The following is a 25,023-nucleotide window of genomic DNA, read 5'->3' as shown; positions in this document are numbered from 1 at the left end:
TAATTCAATATGTATCTAGTATTTTATTATATAGATACAGTATAATTTTATTCATAAGTCTTTTATTTTGTTTCCGACCATTTAAAACAAAGTTAAAAACTTTTTAAAACTATTTATTTATTTGAAAGAGAGAGAATGAGAGAGAGCAATCATGAGAAGTGGGGATGGGTAGAGGGAGAAGCAGACTCCCTGTTGAGCAGGGAGCCAGATGAGAGACTCGATCCCAGGACCCTGAGATCATGATCTGAGCTGAAGGCAAATGCTTACCGACTGAACCACCCAGGCACCCTAAATTTTTTTATTATGGAGTTTTCCAAAAACAAAATTAGATAACATATACATGAGAAACCCCCAAGTATCTATAACCCAGCTTCAGTGATTATCAATTTATGGCCAAACCAGTTTTTCTAAATAAAAACTTTGCTTTCTCTACTGATATAACTTCTTTTTCTTTGTAATCATCTTTATCTAAAGATGAAGAAGACATTTCATGAATATCTGGATTCTGGTCCATTCACCATTCTCAAAACTTTAATTAACCTTTAGAATCATCTTCCATTAATAACATGGTTATTTATCAGAGTTTCACAACTATCTGGGGCAAACTTATTTAAAACCTAAATCCCCTAAGATTTTATCTGTCCCTGTGACAATCCAAAAATATAAAAATCCTGTGCAAAGAACTACAATGATAATTGTGATTTAAAGCTATCAGTATGCACTGACAGATAAAGAGTTGTGTAAAATAGAGGGGATCAGAAAAGAAAATAATTTGGGGAAATGAACTAAAAGTTCTTCCACACTTAACATTTTCTTTCATGATCTTTGGTTTTAAGCACCTTTTGGTTAAATGAAAATAAGCCAGGTGGCAGATGCAAGCCCAGTTCACTATTTCAGTGGCTCCACATAGCATCCTCCTGGAATGCTTTGCAAGTTAAAATAGTGTTCTTTTCCAATGCAAGGCAGAGTAGAACTCAGGGATCAAGACCATGCATTAGGCTGGAAAGCAAGTTAAATTGGATGTAATCACATGGTGTTTCAGTGCAATGGTGATTCAGAACCATGGACAGTGGTGCCCTCTTCTCCCTTATCCCTGTGGTAGATAGTTTGCTCCTACAGAAAGGCATCTGTTACTGTGTATTGGCAGTGGCTAGAGCTAAGGCACAGACAAGGTTCAGAGGCCAACTGCAGAGGCCAATCTGGCATCAACAGAGCCAGGCAGAAGCATGGTAAAGGCCTTAAAGTCCAAAGACAGAAATGCAGGAATCACACTCAGGGAAATAAAAAGTCAAATTTGAGGTCAAAAAGAAGGACTGGAGCATAAGCTAAGGCCAAATACAACGGAAAAGGGAAGGTATTCAAAATTGAGGACTAGAAACAGCACTTTCAAGTATAGAAGCAGGCAACAAGGTCTACACAACAATGCAACTAGAATAAGGTGTCCTTGCCTTTGAATCTGAATTCAATTCGATGCAAGTTAATTCAAATCCACAAGCACTCAATGCACACCAATAGTGAGACAATGGTTTTAGGTAGTAATCCTGGTGTGGACAAATAAGAGTTAACAGATTTTCACTGCTCAGAGGCATAAACAAGATTGCACAGAGATGCTACTGATCATACCTGTGACCTAGGTCTTCTGGAGCCTCAAGATCTCAACATCTGGAAGCAGTACCTTAATTCACTATCAATTCCTTAGCACTAACTCAGAGAAGATAAAGAAAACAATGAAAAGAAGAATGAGGTCACTGGAGAAGGGGAAATTGATGAGTACCAACATGATTATCCCCACCCTCTTATTAGGTGTTTCATTTCAACACTAAACAATCTCTCCAGTCAAAAAGTGACTTTATATGGACCTCCTTTAGGAAGAAAACCAAGTGTATGTCTGTGTGTATGTGTACATGTGTGTATAAATTGAGAAATTTTGTTTTGATTTTATCCAAAACAGATAAATGGGTGCCAACACAATTGAGAGAAAGAGACAATTAAACACAGTATATAAAATTTTTTTCCACTCAAGAAGAAAAGCACCACTTAAGAGTAAGAGACTCCTTATACTCTTTTTAAATATACTAAATAAAGGATGGACTCATTAGACAAAACAATCCATGAATACAGTGGGTAAGATTCTTAACATCAGAGATTCCTTTCTCAGAGATTGACAATGCTGCCAACTTAGTGGGAAGAAACTGTAAATGGAAGTTTGAGAGTGGCAAATAAGCAAGCAGAAGTAGTGGAAGACCACATACCCACTTGATTTTGCTGCAACACTGGCATAATTATCATGGATGTAAATGTCATCTGGCACTAAGGTAAGTCTCTTCATCAGTCTTTACAATAGATTTGGTATGATGTAACTACATGGATGTTCTCAAACTTCTTCAGTGCTCCATGGGCACCTCTTCCAAATTTATGCTTTGTTGATTATAGAATACCTTCCTAGATAAGAAGCTTATTCTTTGTTCAGAGATACACAAAAAACTATACTTCTGCTTAAAGCACATTCAGGTCTTGCCTAATATCTAGGAAGATCAAGGGCCACACTTGGACCATAATGATTTTTCTTTCTGTAGATACCATGATTAGGGGCTTTGAGTGAACTTCTAGAATAGGGGTCAGCAACTTTTTTCTGTTGAGGGCCAGATAGTAAATATTTCTAGGCCACATATTCCTCTCAATCACATAATCTCCTTTCTTTTTTAAACTTTCTTAACATTTAAAAATTATAAAAAACAGGGCACCTGGATGGCTCAATTGGTTAAGCGTCTGCCTTCGGCTTGGGTCATAATCCCAAGGTCCTGGGATCAAGTCCTGCATCGGGCTCCTTGCTCAGCAGGGGGCCTGCTTCTCTCTCTCCCTCTGCCTGCCGCTCCCCCACTTGTGCTCTCGCTCTCTCTCTCTCTCTCTCTGTGTCAAATAAATAAATAAAATAAAATAAATATATATATATAAACATTCTCAGTTTAAACAGACTACAAACCAGATTTGACCCATAGGATATATTTTACCAGCTTCTGCAAGGAAAAAGTTCAGAAGATTAGAGTTACCTCACTTCAAGAAGAAGTAGGATGAGGGCACATTAATGGAACCAGAGAAACATAAGTAACTTCCAAAAAAAAAAAAAAAAGTGATACTCCTTTTTTTTTCCCCAAAGGAATGCCATCTGTGTTTTGGTTTTGACAACTAAAACTAATTTGCCCCATGGAAAGGATATGGTTTGTCAATTCCACACAAGCAATGATGTTCATTGGAGTAAACTAGTAAGGAACACTTCTGACAAACTCAAGTGAAATACTCATTACCTCATATCCAGCTATTTTCTTCCTCAGATCAGTTATTTAAGCAACAACTTGTTTTTGTTTTGTTTTTATAGATTTTATTTATTTATTTGAGAGAGAGAGAGAGAACGGGGGTGAGGGACAGCGGGAGAGGGAGAAGCAGACTTCCCACTGAGCAGGGAGCCTGATGCAGGACTTGATCCCAGGACCCTGAGATCATGACCTGACCCGAAGGCAGACACTTAACCAACTGAGCCACCCAGGTGCCCCTAAGCAACAATTTGAAAGAAAACTTTCCTTCCATAATATGTAGAAAATATCTGTATGTGATGTGTTTGTGTATATATTTAAGAAATAGATAAAATGTATGTGCGTGTTTACATATGTAATAACGGATTTCTTTTTTTTTTTAAGATTTTATTTATTTATTTGAGGAGAGAATGAGAGAGAGAGAGCACATGAGAGGAGGGAGGGTCAGAGGGAGAAGCAGACTCCCTGCTGAGCAGGGAGCCCGATGTGGGACTCGATCCGGGGACTCCAGGATCATGACCTGAGCTGAAGGCAGTCGCCCAACCAACTGAGCCACCCAGGCGCCCTGTAATAACGGATTTCTAAAATATGTATATATAATAAAATATATATAAACACATTTATATATTTTATCTAGTTCACAGGTCCTATTTTTGCAGAACACAGCTTTCATATATAATTTCAAAAGATATGTAAGGGAACTAATAGAGTATAATTGAATGAGTAGGAATGGTTATTGCTCAGCCATCAAATTAACTAGTTTTGTCAATTATTGCCTCCCATGCCCATAAGATACAGGACATACACACTCATGTAGCAAGGTCTCCAGTGTCATTTTATTTTTTTAAAGATTTTATTTATTTGAGAGAGAGAGAGAGTGCCCGAGAAAGAAAGTGAGCGAGCAAGTATGAGCAGGAGTGAGGGTGTGGGGGTGGGGGGCAGAGGGAGATGGAGAAACAGGCTCCCCATTGAGCAGGGAGCCCCACGCAGGACTGCATCCCAGGACCCTGAGATCATGACCAGAGCTGAAGGCAGGTGCTTAACCAACTGAGCCACCCAGGTGCCCCTCCAGGGTCATTTTATAGAGCAGTACTCATAGCTAGAGCGATGAGGATTCTATACTTGCTCGACAACCATTGCCAAGGTACATCACACACATTTCCATTAATCAGTCAGCTGCTCCTCTTATAAGAGAAAGTTTTTCATAAATGTATGTATTTAGATTAAATTTACTGTCAAGGAGGGGCGCCTGGGTGGCTCAGTCAATTAAGTATCCGACTCTTGATCTCAGCTCACGGTTGTGAGTTCAAGCCCATGTGAAAAAAAAAAGTAAAATAAAAAAATTGTCAAGGAGGTGACATTGCCTTCTACAAATGATTCTCATATGTGCTAATTACCTTACAGAACACAGAAGCTATAGAGAGATTAGGGTAATGACTTGGATGGATGAACAAATAGGTCAACTAGAGATGAGTGAACTGATTTGTCTAATATTAGAACCAAGCCCTACAAACCCCCTGCCTGAACTAAACCATACAATTGCTTCTGCAGTTTTGGAACTTAAAGGATAGCTTTAAACCTTTTCATATATTTGCTAGTCTTCTTCAAGAATTATAAGAGATGTAAATGTAATTACATTCTGAAGAATTATAAGAGATATAGAAGCACACTAACAAAACTGCATTCCTAGAGGTATATGATTTGACAAAAGATCCTCCCATTCTGTAAGGCTTTCAAGATTTCCCTAATACCCATCTTAGAAAGGCTCTGAACATGAAAACCCTCAACAACTACATGGGGTGCAGTCATGAACAAATATCAAAATGTAACATGGGGGGCACCTGGGTGGCTCAGTCGTTGGGCGTCTGCCTTCGGCTCAGGTCATGACCCCAGGGTCCTAGGATCGAGCCCCACGTCGGGCTCCCTGCTCCACGGGAAACCTGCTCCTCCCTCTTCCACTCCCCCCTGCTTGTGTTCCCTCTCTCCCTGTCTCTCTCTCTGTCAAATAAATCAAATCTTTAAAAATTAAAAATTAAAAAAAATGTAACATGAGGATGGTCCTCCATAACATTTATCAGCAGGTAAGACTTTATGATTTGAGTAGCTAATATAAGGTGATAAGCAGCCAACACAGAGGGTTATCTTAAAGAAGGAAAAAGACAGAGTTCTTTATTTTGCACTTCTCCCTGCCTTTCAAATGCACCCTTCTCAATCTTCACAAAAATAAAAATATCAGATTCAGTAATAGAATGAGAAAGATTATTGGCCAAATAAAAAAGTTAAGCTATTGGGCAATATGACTCAATACTTGTTTTAATTTCTTTAGGCAACCAAAGACCATCTCTGTATGTGCTGCCCTGACATCTCATCTCTGTAATGAGAATTAGGTCAGAGAGTTTAAATAAGACTGGTTTTTACCACTGTAGGAATAACTAAAGGTTATTCACATGACTGGATGTAGTAGGCCCTTAGTGAATCAAAACCAGCATTTAGGGGCACCTGGTTGGCTGAGGAGAAAAGCATACAGCTCTTGATCTTGGGGTCGTGAGTTCGAACCCCACATTGGGTGTAGAGATTACTTAAATGAATAAACTTAAGCCCTTAGGAAAAAAAAAAAAACAACCCAGCATTTAGACATGTCTGGACCTGATTTTTTTTTTAAGATTTTATTTATTTGTGGGGAGCCTGGGTGGCTCAGTCGTTAAGCATCTGCCTTCGGCTCAGGTCATGATGAACATAGAGTCGTGAAGAGATGCTTAGTGGCACATCATTATATAATATTGCCACCATACAGATGCAGTAGATGGAAATAACTCCAAGAATCCTGATAATAAAATGTAGTAAAATAATTAGAAAATGACGAGCTCCCAGTATTTCTTACCTATGGTGTTTGCATTTGTGTGTGTGTGTGTGTGTGTGTGTGTGTGTGTGTGTGTGTGTGTGTGTTCATATTAGCTAAATTTTATTGAATTACCACTCTGGGTCAGTTTGTTTTTTCCATTGAGGTATAACTGACCTAGAATAAACAGTACATATTTAGGGGCACCTGCGTGGCTCAATCAGTTAAGTGTCTGACTTTGGCTCAGGTCATGATCTCAGGGTCCTGGGATTAAGCCCTGTATTGAGCTCCACATCAGCCTCCACACACAGCTCAGGGTCTGCTTATCCCTCTGCCTCTCCCTCTGCTCGTGCTCTCTCTCAAATTATTTAAATAAAATCTTTTTAAAAAAATAAACAGTACCTATTTAAAGTGTACCCTGTGGGGGGTGGGGCTGGCTGGCTCATTTGGTGTAGCATGTGACTCTTGATCCTGGGGTTGTAAGTTCAAGCCCCATGTTAGGTGTAGAGATTACTTAAAAAATAAAATTCTTTAAAAAAATAAAGTATACACTGTGATAATTTTTAACAGATGTATTGATGAAATCATCAACACAATCAAGATGGAGAATATAGCCATCATCTCCAAGTTTCTTTGTGCCCTTTTGTAATCATCCCTTTCCTGTTCCTCCTGTCCTCTATTCCTCAGGCAACCACTATCTGCCTTCTGTCACTATAGATTAATTTGAATTTTATAGAACTTTATATAAGTAGAATAATAAGTATGTATCATTTGTTATCTTGCTTCTTTCACAGCCTAATTATTTGGAATACATCCATTTTCTGTATGTCAATAGTTTATTCCTTTTTATTGCAGAGCAGTATTCCATTGTATGAATATACCATGTTGTGTGTCCGATGCCGGACTCGATCCCAGGACCCTAGGATCATGACCTGGGCTGAAGGCAGACGCTTAACTGATTGAGCCACCCAGGCCCCAACATACAGTGTAAATTTAGTTTCAGGTGTGCAATATAGTGATTCAACACTTCCACACATTACCCGCTGCTCATCACAAGTGCCCTTCTTAATCCCCATCACCTATCTAACCATTCCCCACACCCACCTCCCCTCTGATAACCATCAGTTTGTTCTCTATAGTTAAGAATTTGTTTCTTGGTTTGCCTCTTTTTTTATCCTCTTATGTTCATCTGTTTCATTTCTTAAATTCCACATAGGAGTGAAATCATATGGTATTTTCTTTGACTTATTTCACTTAGTATAATACTCTCTAGCTCCACCCACTTTGTTGCAAATGGCAAGATTTCATTCATTTTTATGGCTGAGTAATATTCCATTGTCTGTATATACCACATCTTTTTGATCTAGTCATCAGTCGATGAACATTTGGGCTCTTTCCATAATTTGGCTATTGTTGATAATGCTACTATAAACATCGGGGTGCATGTATCCCTTTGAATTAGTATTTTTGTATCCTTTGGGTAAATACCTTGTAGGGCAATTGCTGGATCATAGGGTAGTTCTATTTTTAACTTTTTTTTTAAAGATTTATTTATTTATTTGAGAGAGAGAGAGTGTGTGTGCATGCTCCCTCTGCATGCTGGCAGAGGGAGAAGGAGAGAGAGGTAAAGAAGCAGACTCCCCACTGAGCATGGAGCCAACATGGGGCCAGATCCCAGGATCCCAAGATCATGACCTGAGCTGAAACCAAGAGTTGGAGGCTCAACTCACTGAGCCACCCAGGTGCCCCTATTTTTAACGTTTTGAAGAAATTCCATACCGTTTTCCAGAGTGGTTACATTGGTTTGCATTCTCATCAACAGTTTAAGAGGGTTCCCCTTCATCCTCACCAACACCTGTTGTTTCCTGTGTTGTTAATTTTAGCCATTCTGATTGGTGTGAGGTGATATCTCATTGTAGTTTTGATTTGTATTTCCCTGATGATGAGTGATGTTGAGCATCTTATATAAATTGTTTCATGTATTTTGTCGGAGTCGTAAAATTTTTTTTTCAGGTGGACATGTAAATCCATCTCCTATTACTTCATCTTGGCTGGAGGCAAAGGTGATTACCTTCATTTTTAATATAATTTATTTCAGTATAAGTGTACACAATTTAATCTTTAATGATGGCTGTGTAAATTACGTGGCTACAAAATTCCTGAAAATTTAACAACTGACTTTCACAAGCTGGTATAGGCTAGCACACCTCTGTTTGAGCTTTACTATCTGCAACAATTGACAAAGACATTATTTTATACAATTTAAGATTACTTCTAGTTAATCAAGTCTAAATTCCATGGCCTTAAGAAGAAAAACTCTGGTCAGAGTTATTCAGTAATTTTTAAAAACAAAGGAAATAAAATAAAACTAATAAATTCTTCAGGATTCAGACTCAGGATTCAATGAACTATACTACTCCCTTCATTCAATAGTCTCCTATCTTTATGCAGCCCAAATCATGTTTCTAGCCCAGGCCCACCATCTCTAGACTAACTTACTGTAACTGGTATTTTTGTTTTTAATCTTCTTCCTCTTCAATTCCATCCTCCCTGGCATCAAGGGAATGAGCTTTCTAAAATCACAGCCTTGATCAGGTGTTTCACATTACCTGCAGGATTAAGCCCAAGTTCCTTAGGATATACATAGCCTCTGCAAACAAACAAATAAACAAAATAAATCACACCCAAATCTTGTTCCCCTTGGTAGTATTATAGATCACACCCATGTCATGGCTTCATGGAGGCATTTTGTGCTTTCCCACTCTTTGGCCTTTGATTTGACATTGTGATTGCTTTGGCCAATGGGATGTTAGGAATGTGACATGAGCAGAGGTTTGCACTTCTGCCATCACTGTAAGAACATACCTGATACACCTCACTCGCCTCCGACGGCCTGCCTCACCGTCCGCAAGCTCTGCTGCTGCCCCGCAGAAATGCTTCGATTACCCGCAGTCCTTCGCCAAATTAGGCCAGTGTCCAGAGCACTGGCTCCTCATCTCACTCAGGTCTATGCCAAAGATGTAAAATTTGGTGCGGATGCCCGAGCCTTAATGCTTCAAGGTGTAGACCTTTTAGCCGATGCTGTAGCCATTACTATGGGGCCAAAGGGAAGAACAGTGATTATTGAACAGAGTTGGGGAAGTCCCAAAGTAACAAAAGATGGTGTGACTGTAGCAAAGTCAATTGACTTAAAAGATAAATATAAAAAGATTGGCGCTAAACTTGTTCAAGATGTCGCCAATAACACAAATGAAGAGGCTGGGGATGGCACCACGACTGCTACTGCTTGGCACGCTCTATTGCCAAGGGGGGCTTCGAGAAGATTAGCAAAGGTGCTAATCCTGTGGAAATCAGAAGAGGTGTGATGTTAGCTGTTGATGCTGTAATTGCTGAACTTAAGAAGCAGTCTAAACCTGTGACAACCCCTGAAGAAATTGTTCAGGTTGCTACGATTTCTGCAAATGGAGACAAAGAAATTGGCAACATTTCTGATGCAATGAAAAAGGTTGGAATAAAGGGTGTCATCACAGTAAAGGATGGAAAAACACTAAATGATGAATTAGAAACTATTGAAGGCTTGAAGTTTGATCGAGGTTATATTTCTCCATACTTTATTAATACATCAAAAGGTCAGAAATGTGAATTCCAGATGCCTATATTCTATTGAGTGAAAAGAAAATGTGTAGTGTTCAGTCCATTGTACCCGCTCTTGAAATTGCCAATGCTCACCGTAAGCCCTTGGTCATAATTGCTGAAGATGTTGATGGAGAAGCTCTGAGTACACTTGTTTTGAATAGGCTAAAAGTTGGTCTTCAGGTTGTGGCAGTCAAAGCTCCAGGTTTTGGTGACAATAGAAAGAACCAGCTTAAAGACATGGCTATTGCTACTGGTGGTGCAGTGTTTGGGGAAGAAAGATTGACTCTAAATCTTGAAGATGTTCAGCCTCACGATTTAGGAAAAGTTGGAGAGGTCATTGTGACCAAAGATGATGCCATGCTCTTAAAAGGAAAAGGTGACAAGGCTCAAATTGAAAAACGTATTCAAGAGATCATTGAGCAGTTAGATTATCACAACTAGTGAATACGAAAAGGAAAAGCTGAATGAACGTCTGGCAAAACTCTCAGATGGAGTAGCTGTGTTGAAGGTTGGTGGGACAAGTGATGTTGAAGTGAATGAAAAGAAACACCGAGTTACAGATGCCCTCAATGCTATGGGTGCCACTGTTGAAGAAGGCATTGTTCTGGGAGGGGGCTGTGCCCTGCTCCACTGCATTCCAGCCCTGGACTCAATAACTCCAGCTAACGAAGATCAAAAAATTGGTATAGAAATTATTAAGAGAACACTCAAAATTCCTGCAATGACCATTGCTAAGAATGCAGGTGTTGAAGGATCATTGATAGTTGAGAAAATTATGCAGTGTTCCTCAGAAGTTGGTTATGATGCTATGCTGGGAGATTTTGTGAATATGGTGGAAAAAGGAATCATTGATCCAACTAAGGTTGTAAGAACTGCTTTATTGGATGCTGCTGGAGTGGCCTCTCTGTTAACTACCGCAGAAGTTGTAGTCACTGAAATTCCTAAAGAAGAGAAGGACCCAGCAATGGGTGGAATGGGTGGTATGGGAGGTGGCATGGGAGGCGGCATGTTCTGATTCCTAGAATAGTGCTTTACCATTATTAATGAACTGTGAGAGGAAGCTCAAGGCTGTGCTCCTCAACCATAACTTCAGAGAAGTCAGTTGAAGGAAATGACTGAAGAAAAGGCTGGCTGATGTTTAAGAAAATCACTATAACCATCAGTTACTGGTTTCAGTTGACAACATATAATGGGTTACTGCTGTCATTGTCCATGCCTACAGATAATTTATTTTGTATTTTTGAATAAAAAGACATTTGTACATTCCTGATAACTCAGTGCAAGAGCCATGTACCAATGTACTGCTTTCAACTTAAATCACTGAGGCATTTTTACTACTCTTCTGTCAAAGTCAGGATTTTAGTGTTTGCCATCACCAGATGAAAAGTTAAGCAGTCTTTCTGTGAAGAGTAAGAATAATTGTGTACAAAGTAGAGAAATATCCAATTATGTGACAACCTTTGTGTAATAAAAATTTCTTTAAAGTTAAAAAAAAAACAACATACCTGATAGTGGGGCACCTGGGTGTCTCAGTCATTAAGCATCTGCCTTCAGCTCAGGTCATGATCCCAGGGTTCTGGGATTGAGCCTCGCATCGGGCTCCCTGCTCAGCAGGAAGCCTGCTTCTCCCTCTCCCACTCCCCCCTGCTTGTGTTCCCCCTCTCGTTCTCTCTCTGTCAAATAAATAAATAAAATCTTAAAAAAAAAAAAGAACATACCTGATAGTGGCTGTCCCTATATCCTGAGCCCAGAATGAGTATGCGGGCTGGACCCACAACCTGAAGCTGAGCTCCTCCACCAACCTACATTGAGGTTGCCATCAATTTGCCATTGACCTGCAGACTAGTGAGCGTGAAAATAAATGCTAATTGTTGTAGGCCACAAAGATTTTTTGTGGTTGTTTATTATGCAGCAGAAGCTGATGGATACAATGACTAAAATTTATTATTAATTCATGCCAGGAAGTTTCACACCTATTAATAATCTGTGAAAGTCTTTTTTTGCATTGTATGGATGGGAGAAATGATATTTGGTGAGCTTATATTACTTGCTTAAGTTTACATACTAAGTGAGTATAGTGGATATGAGATTGGAACTCAGATTTGTCTTTCTTATTACACACCTTCATTTCCTACGGCTCCCTTAACTTCTTCTATTTTCTGCTTCAGCAATAACATATTCTAAAGTACCATTTCTCTCTCTAGCCTTTACACACGCTGTATCTAGGCATATGGTAGGTGCTCAATAAATATTCAATGAATGGCTAATGAATAAATGTCTATGTAGAAGCCTCTCTTTTGTTACCTGGTTAATTCAGTGTTCAAACCCCGTTTTACAGATCATTCTTTTCTCTTTTTAAAAAAGATTTTATTTGTTTATTTGAGAGAAAGCAAGAGGGCATGAGCAGAGGGAGAGGGAGACAGACAGACTCCCCACTGAGCAGGGAGGCTGACGCGGGGCTCAATCCCAGAACCCTGAGATCATGACCTGAGCCAAAGGCAGCCGCTTAACCAACTGAGCCATCCAGGTGCCCCTTGAGATCATTCCTATATGAAGTTTTTTCTTTACCTCTCCAATAATTTCCTCCTTTCTGCTTTTCAACCTACCATAGTCAAAAATTCTACCTATCATACTAAATTACAGTGATCTCATTGACACATTTGTTTTCCTTACTTTAAAATATCTCATTGTTAGGGTTCAGAAAAATTCATTTTGCATCCCTAGGGCTAGTTTGGGAATAGCACACAACTAATAAGTATATGTTCTCATTCTCAGTGTTCTTTGCGATCACCAAAATAGATATAAGCTTCCTGAAAATCCCAATTATAATTTAAGCATTATGACCATCCCTGATACTATCTGCATTCATAAGCAGACACTAAAGAAAAACTTAAAACTAGTTAAGTTTCAAGAGGTTTAATAAACTTCTTACCTGTACTGTAGGACTTCCCATGTTTCTTCCATGACCCTCTTGAAAATCATTGCATATAGCAGATGTTGTGGTGGGAAAGCACTCGTGATTCACATACTTGCAGGGGGAAAAATCTTTGAAAATTCTGCTTAATTCGAAGGTTTGAGAATGATATTTCTTAACCAAAGTATCTTAAATACATAGAGTTTTATAGGAAGAAATAAAATTACTTACATTTTAAAGTAATTACTTTTTAAACACTTACTACGGCAGAACCCACAGGAAAGATTACCTGGGAAGTACTCTATCAAAGAAGAGCAACAACCACTAGATGTCAGCACTTAAGAATTGTAACCCCGCCAATGTCTCTGATGTCAGTTTAATTTCTGGATTTCAGGATTATGATTTATGATAAAAGATACTTGGAAAACATGTAAAATGTTTGCTTGAAATAGATAAAATAACATGTTTAGAAAATAATAAACTCAATTATGTTGACAATTCTAACAAGAATAAAAATCTCATTTTAAAGTGACCATTTTGCAAATCCTGGAGGGAGGTCCACCAACTGGTACCTTGCCAAAACAGATCAGGACAGGATTCTACATGCAAGGATTCCCCACAGGCAATACCTTATTATCTCAAGAACTAAATGAAGTGGACTTTGAATCTATGTATCTGGGATCTTCAAACCATGACAAGATGTTCTTCTTCACAAAACCATACTAGTTATGGTCCTGCACATGCATTTCCTATGTTGCTTCTTGTCAACCATCCATCAACTTTCTTCTGTTTCTTTCTTTTTTTTTAAAGTTTTATTTATTTAAGTAATCTTTACACCTGACATGGGACTCAAATTCACGACTCCGAGATCAAGAGGCTCACATTCCTTCCACTGAGCCAGCCAGGCACCCCAGTTTCTCCTTTTATATATAAACCACAGTTAAAAAAAATAAATATAAGCCATGCAATCTCTAAATTCCCTTTGCTTTTGAAGCATATTCAACAAATCAAAATCAGTGTACTGATAGGCCCTTTAAATTACAAACCTTTGTTTATTCATTTTGGTTTTTTCCTAGAAAAAAAATATCTCTGGCTGTTTCTGAAGAGCAAACAAAGTAAGACGCATTGAGAGCAAGGAGTATGGCGGGGCACCTGGGTGGCACAGTCGGTAAGCATCTGCCTTAGGCTCAGGTCATGATCCGGGGTTCCTGAGATTGAGACCCACATCAGGCTCTCTGCTCAGTGGGGAGCCTCTTTCTCCCTCTCCCTCTGCCTGCCACTCCCCCTGCTTGTGTTCTCTCTCTGTCAAATAAATAAATAAAATCTTAAAAAAAAAAAAAAAGAGCAAGAAGTATAGCAAAGGTGTGTCCACAGGGCGGGGTCTGTGAGCCTGTGGCTGAGAGTAATGCAAGTCTAATTAGCTGCTTAATGAACCATTATTAAGCTGTCTGGGGTTGAGTGAGGAATGTATACACTTGGCTCAGCTGACTGACATCATTTTGATCACAGTCTGAAATGAAACAATAGAATTTGTTAGGCCATTAGATACTTTCATAGGTAGCCCCAGAAAGTTCTTCCATATTGAAATTCTGTTATATAGGAGACTAATTAAATAGCCCCTGTTTCTTGTACCATCTGCACTTAGTTTTAAGAAAGTGAAAATTGTTTTTATTCTTATTTAAAAATAAAAAACACGGTAAAACCACATCACAGAGTTAGCATTTCTATTCATGGTGCCTTATGACAGAGAAGTAAAATAAGGTACCAATATTACTTTCCATTTCCCCCAACTTCAAAATTTTTGTTTGCATGCTCTGAGAATTTTGTCTTACACTATTATAATTGAATTATTATACACTAAGATTCTCTTTCAATAAGATTTATATTATCCTTTCTATAATTGCCAGAGTTATTTAAACTTAATTCTGTGTTTAAGTGAGTTCTATGTGTATTGATAGTCTTTTCCTACATAACTTGATCATTTATTTTCATTTACATTTTAAAGATACAGAAAAAAGTCTCAAAGTACTTTTGTTTATTGGGGTGCCTGGCTGGTTCAGTTGGTAGAATGTGTGACTGAGTCTTGGGATCATAAGTTTGGGCCCTGTGTTCGTTGTAGGGCTTACATTAAAATATATATATATATATATATATATATATATATATACACACACACAAGTGCTTTTATTTATTTGTTTCAGTCAAAATTATACAATGGGTCAGAGATAGAGTTAGGGTTATCTCACATGGTCTTATTTTGCAGAGCTCATAATTTCTTTAATCTCTTTGGGAATCAAGGCAATCACATAAAATTTTGTTCTTCTGAAGCGTGCTCTTCATCTGTAATATATATCTTCTACTTCATTTCTGTTCCAGCATTTCTGTACAGATCCCATGTGCGTGTTTCTTATTACCTGTCAAAAATAGTGTGATAGAATTATCTTAATACCTTTCCTTATTCATTTGGAGACCCTTTGAATCCTTACCTTAGAATATGATGTGGGAGTTTCATTTTGATGCTATTATTTTATAATTAGTTCCCTAGTTGCCTAAGGGGGAGGGGGTGGGTGTAAAAAACCGTGGCTATAGGTAGCCCACAGTATTAGGGCTTTATGTTAACAACTCTACCATTGTACACTGATGCAAAATTATGAAAAATATTCTCTTTCTTATTCAGTGGGATGTCCTTGGATGTTGGTTTATTCTGTAATTTAAGGGTGTATTACAGAATTTGGTAAAAAATCAGGTTAGCATGACACCTCATAGTTTGTTATTTCTTTCTTTTCCTCCCTGCCTCCCTCCCTTCCTTCCCTCCCTTTCTTCCCTTTCTTTTGCAGATCAATTTATCCCTTTCTCCATCCAACTGGATGTTCATCTGCTGCAAATTTAGTTCCCAGTATAGAATCCCCTCTTACCCTTCAGAGCCCCCTCATGCTGATTAAGGAGACAGCTTAGATGAACTTTTAAATGCTAGTGGCTACAGGTGTATTACAATTGACCCTCTGCAATGGGGAAATGGCTCTAGGAGGCTTGGTCTTTGCCTTTCTTACTGTCTCCCATGTTTTTAGTCTTACATCTTCAAAACGGTGGGTACCTGATTACCATAACTTACCTCTGATAACATTGTATGACCTCAAGTAGGGAATGCTTTGTTGATGCCATGGAAAAGCATATACCAAACTCTTAACTCTGAGAATTCTACTTGTTAAATTATGGACCCTATCATGTTCTAATTTTTTTCAATAAACTCGTTTCATTTCCATAATTTTAAGATTAAAGTTTTTAGGGACGCCTGGGTAGCTCAGTCAGTTAAGCATCTGCCTTCAGCTCAGGTCATGATCTTGGGGTCCTGGGATCGAGTCCACATTAGGCTCCTTGCTCAGCGGGGAGTCTGCTTCTCCCTCTGCCTGCCACTCCCCCTGCTTGTGCTCTCTCTCTCTCTGACATATAAATAAATATTTTTTTAAAAAAAGATTAAAGTTTTTAAAAATTAGTCAGCTTTAATTTTGTAGCAAATAAGATTTAGTACACTGGAAATTTAAACATGGAATGACTACACATAAACAAGAAAATCGTCTGTAGCAAAGTAGATAAATTTATGATTAAAGAAGTAGCAGTAATGAAATTTTTTCCAAATGAAGATAAATACACTAGAGCAAGCACATGGACTGAGGAAGGGCACTAATTTTATTGAAATGTAATGAAAATTGTATTCAACATAATCTAAATATCAATTTGAAGAAAATATTGAAGGAAAAGTGGTCCAAAGCTACTTATGGAATTAACTGACTTACTTCAGAAATATTAAACATTTGAGGATGCTAGAAGTGCTTTTACATCTATAGAAGTGCTCCAACTGATTTTCCCAATTATCATGAAAACTATTCCAGCTCAGTAGGCCATAGCGTCAACCACAAGCCCTTGAAACAACCTCCCAGGTGTTTCTATGAGACACTGATTATATTATAGATGCTCTCTCACACACGGATATTATAATTTGAACCAGAAAATTTCCTCACAATCACTAATTATTCTTCAAACCCCTTCTAACTCACCTGTTCATCTAAGTAGGGGGGCCTGTGTTCCAAGCCCTTTGGGAACCCTGTAGAAACCTGAGAGTCTATGGAATTTGAGCACCTCCATACCCCCTCTGAACCAGCTGTTTATTTTATGGCTAACTGCCCCACGGACTTGTTTTGAAGATGAGCATCACTATAGCAAAGTGGGTGGTTAGATAAAAACAATGTTTTATGAATCAATATCATAGATAATATTTTAGTCCCAATCCTGCTTATTAGTTCTGTGAAACACAGCCCCAGTCATCTCATGTTCACGTCTTATTATCATCCAAACAACCATTTGGGATACTCATACCATCCTCTACATCTCTGCCCAGTGTGGTTCTAGGAAGCAATGAGAATTTGCTGGAGCCTCTACCCACTATCGGGACTGGGTAAAGTCCATTCCTTTGACTAGCCCATGTGGCTCATGCTCTTCTTTGGTAAATACTGCAGGATTCTGTTCCTTGGCAGTGCCTTCTGGGCTACTGTTTTCACTATCATCCAAACGTCTTTGCATCTCCAGCCACAACATTCTCCTGGTCTTTGTCGTATTGACCCCATAGTGGAAGACAGAGAGGTGATAAAGTGTTTGTTTGTTTGTTTGTTTTTGATGATACTCTTTTGGTCTCCAAATACAACTCTTACTATGAAATGATTCTTCATTCTACTGAAATGTCCCCTCCATGAGGGCAGGCACCAAATCATCCATATTTGTAGGATACTTCCTGGAACATGGTAAGTGCTCAATTATACTTGTTCAGTGAATGGTCTAAGTCCTCCAAGGATTGGCTAGAGAGTATATATAAATGGCAACACTGACTTTAAACATATCCTTTCTGGGGGGCTTGTTTTTCAGACAAGATCGCATAGACTTCTCTCCTTGCTCCTGCTAAGTACAGCTATAAACCCTGAAGCAATCGTAGGAGGACTCTGAAAGGTAAAAAGGGAAAGGCAGACTGGCTAGGGACCCAAGACTAGAGGAACACAGCGCGGCCAGATATCTAAATTATCCTCCTTACCCAGCAACAGAAAGCAACCCAGACCCCATGTCCCCTGAACCCCAACCTAGTGGCAGGAGATTGACCAGGTAGGCTCATTCCTCCCCTGATCAAATAGGAGTCCTGCAAATAACACCAGGCAGGCCAAGCGGCACTGATAAGGGGGACAGAGCGGAAGTTCCTCTGTCTACAAGTGGCCCTGGGGAACTACTCTTCATCCCTGTGGGCGTCCCACCTAGAGGCACCAGTGGCTTGGTCTGGGGAAGTGGCTTTTATCCCCACAGGTGGCAACAGCACAGATCAGTGGGAACCCTAGTGGCACCAGGGGAGGCAAGCGGACCAAATTAACACAGCAAAGGCTCCAAAAATTAAATTGTCATTGGAACCACAGTCTACAAGTAGAATGTGACCTGCATGCTAAACTTAAACAGAGTGACTGCCTGCCAAAACAGAAGATGTATATAGGACCTAGAATTTCCAAACCAACAACCCAAGTGTCTAGTTTATAATAGAAAATCACCTGTCAGACCACAACTTGAATGAGAAAAGACAATGAAATGATACCAACACTGACATGAATCAGATTTTGGAATTATCTGACATGGATTATAGAGCAGCCATCAGAAAAATGATTCAACAAGCAAATATGAAGTCTCTTGAAACAAAGGAAAATGTAAAAAAATCTCAGTAAAGAAACAGATGTTTAAAAAAAATGGAAAAATAGAAAACTGAAAAAATACAATAATCAACATCAACAAATCACTAGATAGGCTCAAATTGTATAATGAAGATGATATGATAGAAGCAGTAAACTTGAGAACAGAAAAATAGAATTCACCAAATCTGAATGACAGAAAAATAAATAGACCATGAAAAAAATACCCTTTCCCTGATGATCAACAAGAACCTCTTTTACTATGCAGTGAATTGTTTCCCACCCTGATGCATTAAACCCCACTCCCGACCAGCTGGGTGGATTTCATCTCCCTTCTTTGTCCTAATTTCATTTTCACAGGGACCTAGTTGTCAGTCCCAAAGCTTTCTCCAAGGGTTCCTGGGACTCTAAGCAAAAAGGAAATTTTGTAACCTACTTCGAGGTTCACATTGGGTAGATTAACAACCAATGTCACTTTCTGCATCCTTCCATCTCCCAGCCAACAGATACTTCTAATGGTTCCTCAGATGAGATGGTATTGGGCTGCCTCATCAGGACTCAGAAGCACAGTCTCCTAGCTGGAATCTATCTATGACAATCCTTTGAACTCTAGAAGTTAGCTCTGTAAATTTGAAAAGTAAATGCTTGCATCTAAATATATAAACTTTTATTGAGCTATTATAAATTAGCTACTTATTATACAAAGTGAAAAAATATACAAAAAGTAGTATAAAAGAAACATTTTTTTTTCGGTACAAGTTATATCCCCTTCGGAGTAAATTTTAACTTTTATCAATGACTCTTTAATCTTTGGTTTTCTTTGCTACCTTTAAGAAAAATATATATCATTTTTTTTAAAGATCTTTAATTTATTTACTTGAGAGAGAGAGAGAGGGAACGAGCACAAGCAGGAGTAGCAGCAGAGGGAGAAGCAGGCTCCCCACTAAGCAGGGAGCCTGACCCACAGGGCTCGATCCCAGGACCCTGGGATCATGACCTGAGGTGAAGACAGACGATTACCGACTAAGTGACCCAGGCACCCCAGAAAAATATAAATCTTCTACTTATGGTATTTTGAAACTGCTCACAGTTATGCCTGCTGATTCAATTTGTGTGTTCTACTTTAGGAACCGTTTTGACATCTAAGCCTTACTTTAGCTGTTTCAACTGCTCTGTAACTAGGTTTTCAGAGCTTAGGGGAAGTCTGTTGTTAACTAATTAGCTCTGGCTAATTACTTGATATTCTAATTGCTCTAGCTATCTATCCCTGAATCCACCATAATCTCCGAGACCTGAATTCTTGGCACTTCTCTCACTTGTCAGATTTGGCTTCATTTTGTTTTGAAGCTTGCCGGCTAAACCCACTCCTTCCTGGCTCTCTTCAGACCAGGGGAAAAACAGGAAAACATGGACCCAAATGACAAATCACAAAATGTGACTCCTGCCACTTCCTTCCCCCAAATTCACAAGCTTTTACGGTTATTAAAAAATAAATTTCAACAAGTGCTTATAGTATTCCAGGCAAAGTAATGGTCTATTGAGAAAAGAGAACCGGTAGCAGCCACACCAAAGCATCTCCCCAGTTAAGCCTCTCTTCCCATCTGATTAACTGAGTTTTGTGTTCATATTACTTCGCATATTATTTTTCCTGAGTTTAAATCCTAGCTTAAGGATCTACTTTCTGTGTGTCCATGAGTAAATTATTTAACAGCCCCCAACCAAGTCTCAGTTTATCCATTTATAAAATGAGAATTATATTAGTACCTATATTACGATTCCATGGAAAGATCACCTATGTTGATCAGTAGTGCCTGGAACATAGTAAGCACTTGATAAATGTTGGCTATTGTCACTCTTCTTTATCATTGAATTAAATTGTTCCCATATCCTTTATTTTAAATTATAAATTTTGCAAGGTCAGCAGTCTTAATCATCTCTGTATACCATTTTGGTAGGCTTTATCTGAAAGTGACTGACCCCTTTTCACAGTTTCTGTTGCCACCACTGAATCACCCTTCCCATAGACTCTGTCTATGGCAGACTTCTCCAACCAGAACTCTCTGCTACATGGCTACAAAAAAACTGTCACAACAGCCTTCTAATTTGGTGGAAATCCCATACTTGCTTTATTATGATATCACCAAATATACCAGGAGGCAGTAGAAATATCCCTGGCTCTTTATTTCTCAAGACCCCATTCAGAGTCACAGAGGATTGGCAATGGAGCCTGGGCATCTGCATTTCTAAACATCACTATGTGACTTCTTGAACCATATATTAATTTCCACTGGATGATGTAGCATAATTAATTCACTTGATTAATCAAGATTCTATATGATTTTTTGAATCTCTTCAAGCAAGGTGAATTTTCAAGCAAGGTGAACCTGATAGGAAATCTGTATGACATTATTTTATTTCTGTATATTTTTCACTGGGAGAGAGGGTATAGGCTAAAGGCAGTAGTCGGAGGTAAATGCTTCTCCCACATTTATTCTATCAGGCCAAGCATCCAGCCTCTGGAACTGAAGTTGACTAAATTTTATTTAGGTCCCCATTTTGTAGAAAAAGATGCCTTTATTTATATTCATAAGTATTCTAAATATGTCCCAATATAAATGTACTAATACCCATACCTAACTTAAAACAATCTTCTAGAAACATGGCTGAAGTCTACTACTTGTCTCTGTTACTGCTCCCGGGGCTTGACAGTTGAAGTAGTGATTCTAAGTCAGCAGGTCATTCCAAGGTCTAGACTCGGTGAGAAGTATTAGGAGGCTTGAGTAGTTGTTGATCTAAGCCCTAGTTTTCAATCTAGCTTTTTTGTTTTAATCTCCACCTGTCTTGCTTCTCTGTGTATATCATAACTGGTTCAGACTGGGAAAAGGAAAATGGAGTATTATTTAGTGCCTTACCAAGTCATCTGAAACTGGTGACAAACCCAAGGCATAGCAAGGGAAGAAGAAAAATTAGTGTACAATAAGAAAGTAGAAAAGATAAACTAATGAATTAAAATTTAAAAAAGGAATTCTAAAAATAAAAAATAAAAACAAAATAAAATAACTTTTTTAAAAAAGAGAGAAACTGAAATAAGAAAAGCAAAATAAAAACAAAGGAAGAATATATTTTTAAAATAACTAAAAGTGATAAGAATGGCATTAACAATTGCTTTCAGTGCTATTCCTGACAGCCAATTGAAGACTAAAGTCTAGAATGTTGACCTCTTTATAATACCGCCTTTATGTGCAGACAAAAAATTAGTAATTGACCACTGATTACACAGAAATGTAATTATAGATACAGATACTGGTCACGAAACAATTTTATCATGAACAGAGGTTGGTTAACCAATGACTTTAACACCCACTACTCACTAAAAGAGAAAACTTTTATGTATTTTACAAATTTGGTATCATTTAGCTCACTGGTTCTTTTGAAAGTATCTCAGAAATCATGATTCAGGGAAATTTGAATTGAGGTCCAGGAATTTAAACTTCTATTAAGCTCTTCAGGCAATTTTGATGTGACCGATTTGTAGAACACCCTTTGAGAAACATGAAGTAAATAAATAGCCTTAGAATCCTCCTCTGAAGGGGCACCTGGGTGGCTCAGTCAGTTATGTTTCGAACTCTTGACTTCAGTCCAGGTCATGATCTCTGGGTCGCGTGATTCAGCCCCGAGTCAGGCTCCAAGCTCAGAGTGGAGTCTGCTTGTCCCTCTCCCTCTGCTCTTCTCCACCCCCCATCCCCAGCTCGCTCTCTTCCAAATAAATAAATAAATAAACAAAATCTTAAAAAAAAAGAACCCACCTCTGGAAATGAAAATGATTATGCTCACTTCATAGGTTTTTTTTATGAGATATAAATGAGATATGAGATATGAGATATAAATACTTAAGAGTCTGGCACTAAGTAAGGACTCAACACTTGTTAATTCTTCACCCCAAATCCCTTCCTATTTTAGAAATTGTTTTCCACTATACAAAAAGAACAAACACTGAATTACAACATAATTTCTCCCTACTCAGTCAGATCACAATAAATGTATTCTGGTGTTCAGTTAGGTTGATTTCTGAATAGCTTTAGTGACTGTTTAAGATTGGTCTACCACCTGCTCCAGGTTAACATCCGTTATATTATATTCTAATACATGAAAATCAAGATAGCTGCTATAATATTTTAATTCTGTCCCATAATTTGAGCTAACTTGTTCATCACTATCTTAAATACCAAATATCACTTGTACTTTAACATTACCTTTCCATGACTTGATCTGTAGGGCTGAAAACACAGCAATTTCAGTTATTAAGGTAAGACTAATGGAAGAAGTGACTCCAGGCAAATCATTGATTGGGAATTTCTTACCTATCAATTCTATAATTATTTTTTTAAGTTAACTCTGTCCCCCAACATGGGACTCAAACTCACGACTCTGAGATTAAGAGTCGCATGTTCTACCAACTAAGTCAGCCAGGTGACCCAACTCTATGATTTTTTTCTATGTTATTTTATTTTATTATTTTAGAGAGAGAGAGGAGTGTGAAGGGGGAGGGGGGAGCGGGGGTGAGGGAGAGAGAGGGAATCTCAAGCAGGCTCCATGCTCAGTGTGGAGCCTGATGTGGGGCTCGATCTCACAACCCCGAGATCATGACTTGAAAGGAAATCAAGAGTGGGACGCTTAACTGACTGAGCCACCCAGGTGCCCCTTTAATGATTTTTTAAAATCAAGCACTTAATATAATCTATGTTAAAGCTAAGTAACAAGAAAAGCTGTGTGTGACTGCAAAATTTTGAGGCATCCTCCATTTTTCTTCTTTGACATTTCAAAATATGTTGCAATGAAATAAATCCTGTGTCTTTCTTTTCTCAATCTATTTTTTATGGACAATCCTTAAACCCTTTGTGAATTTTTGTTGGGGGAGAAATCTGGTACCTAAACCTTGAAAATGGACTCTAAAAATTAGCAGAGAGAGACATCTTCTTCATGCCTATCACTGCCTACAACCCTGATGGGGGGAGAGGGGTCTCTAGTTTAAAAAAAAAAAAAAAAAGCTTGGGGCGCCTGGGTGGCTCAGTTGGTTAAACGACTGCCTTCGGCTCAGGTCATGATCCTGGAGTCCTGGGATCGAGTCCCACATCGGGCTCCCTACTCAGCAGAGAGTCTGCTTCTCCCTCTGACCCTTTTCCCTCTCATGCTCTCTATCTCTCATTCTCTCTCTAATAAATAAATAAAATCTTTTAAAAAAAGCTTTACAAAAATTATTTTAAGTGTATCGCCTCATATGTTGTGCTTCTGACAAAACTAAAAGCAGATAATTCCAGGAACTCCTTTTCTAGATTAAACAATGACCATACAACAGAACCTTGAACCATATTCCCTCAGTACCTCTTATAATTTATAAAGTTCTGAGTAACACTACTGAAGGGAAAAATGTAAAAAGATGGAAGTTCCTAAGTTTATCATTATTTATATATCATTCTTGAACTTTTTTGTTCAGTGGCCAATGAGTCAGTAATAATTTTATTTATTTATTTATTTTTAAAGATTTTGTTTGAGAGACAGATAGTGAGAGACAGCATGAGTGGGGAGGAGAGGGAGAAGCAGGCTCTCTGCCAAGCAGGGAGCCCGATGTGGGGCTCAATCCTAGAACCCCAGGATCATGACCTGAGCCGAAGGCAGACGGTTAACCAACTGAACCACCCAGGCGCCCAAGTCAATAATGATTTTAGATAAAGAAGATGGGCATGATTTGAAGGTTAGCAAAGTGTTCTCCATCTCTGCTCCCCAAATACCACCCTCTACTCCTCCAAGTGACTCAGAACAAATTCACCTACCTTGGAAATTCTTCCCCAAGTCCTGGTTAGAAAGCAAAGATAGGAAAAACTGTGTGAGAAGCCACATAACAAATACTAGCCAATGATTACATGTGCACAAAAAATTTATTTACCAGGTTAGTTCATGCTCATCAGAGAGCAGGTGGGTCTGGATGGAAATGGAAGGATGAGAAAGAGGCCATGCAAAAATGATCTGACGCATTTCTCTACAAGTTTTGGAGGAGTGGGTTCCCATGACCTGGAGACATCATATGACTAAAGCTGGAAAAGGACCTGAGGATCAGAATTTCGTATCAATTTTACTGTATAACAAACCACCCCAAAATGTAGTAGCTTAAAACATCAAGCGCTTATTTCTAATGTATCTTTGGGTTGGCTAGGTGATTCTCACTGGGAGAGAGTGTAGACTGAAGGCAGTAGTCAGAGGTAAACACTTCTCCCACACTTACTCTACTGGGCCAAGAATCCAGCCCCTGGAATTGAAGTGGACTCAATTTTACTTAGGTCCCTGTTTTGTATTTCTTTTGTTGCTTTTATATATATTCAGATATATTCTAAATATGTCCCAATACAAATGTATGGGTGCCACAACCTTAATTTGATCTTTGTTCTGAGATATCTTAATTCCTCTAAAGGTTTTTATTTAATTTAGCTTCTGCCCCAAGACCAATTTTTAATTAGCCAGACCTTTACAAACTTTTATGTTTTACCATATGAAGTGAAAATGCAGTTGCCATTTTAAATATTGCAAGACCCTAGATTTCTGACCCTCTTGTGG

At 38.6% G+C, this 25,023-nt stretch overlaps 1 pseudogene across 1 annotated transcript; it reads left to right on the top strand.

Moving 5' to 3' along the window:
- The first annotated feature begins 9,075 nt into the window (after positions 1–9,075).
- On the top strand, positions 9,076–11,059 carry LOC113927046 (annotated as a pseudogene). Its single transcript, XR_003521489.1, has one exon. The product of XR_003521489.1 is annotated as a 60 kDa heat shock protein, mitochondrial-like (transcript).
- The last annotated feature ends 13,964 nt before the right edge of the window (positions 11,060–25,023 follow it).

The sequence above is a fragment of the Zalophus californianus genome, chromosome 7 (assembly GCF_009762305.2).
Source record: "Zalophus californianus isolate mZalCal1 chromosome 7, mZalCal1.pri.v2, whole genome shotgun sequence".
NCBI lineage: Eukaryota > Metazoa > Chordata > Mammalia > Carnivora > Otariidae > Zalophus > Zalophus californianus.
Note: the sequence above shows the minus strand (reverse complement) of the source record. Positions and strands in the feature narration are given on the sequence as shown.